This window comes from Apaloderma vittatum, unplaced genomic scaffold (genome assembly GCF_000703405.1).
Source record: "Apaloderma vittatum isolate BGI_N311 unplaced genomic scaffold, ASM70340v1 scaffold34939, whole genome shotgun sequence".
In the NCBI taxonomy this organism is placed as follows: Eukaryota; Metazoa; Chordata; class Aves; order Trogoniformes; family Trogonidae; genus Apaloderma; species Apaloderma vittatum.
The window spans coordinates 1,218-1,508 of NW_009735190.1; the positions used below are offsets into that span (position 1 = coordinate 1,218).

Below are 291 nucleotides of genomic sequence, written 5' to 3' on the forward strand. Positions count from 1 at the left end.
CGTGGCCCTCCGGGAAGAGGCTTTAAGGCTCAGCTTTAGCACAGCAGCGGCTGCGGGTCTGCCATCGCTGTTCCTGGGGCCATTGCCTCGTTTAACACCAGCTCCTCCCAGCTGGGCTTTCTGGTTGTGCCAGGAGGGGAACGCTGCTGTCCCTGCTCGAGCTGCACCCGCGTTTCCCCAGGGCTGTGATGGGGAGCACTGGGTGTTGGAGAGACATGGTTTCTCATCCTCCCCAACTGGCTGCCCTGTCTCCTCGGCTTGGCACGCATGGGCTGGGTGAGTGGGAGGCGC

At 63.6% G+C, this 291-nt stretch overlaps 1 protein-coding gene across 1 annotated transcript in view; it reads right to left on the reverse strand.

The window, feature by feature from the left end:
* The window catches only part of LOC104279293 (SH2 domain-containing protein 3C-like), a 2,783-nt gene that overhangs the window by 620 nt on the left and 1,872 nt on the right, over window positions 1–291 (reverse strand). The gene's annotated exons all lie outside the window — the stretch shown is intronic.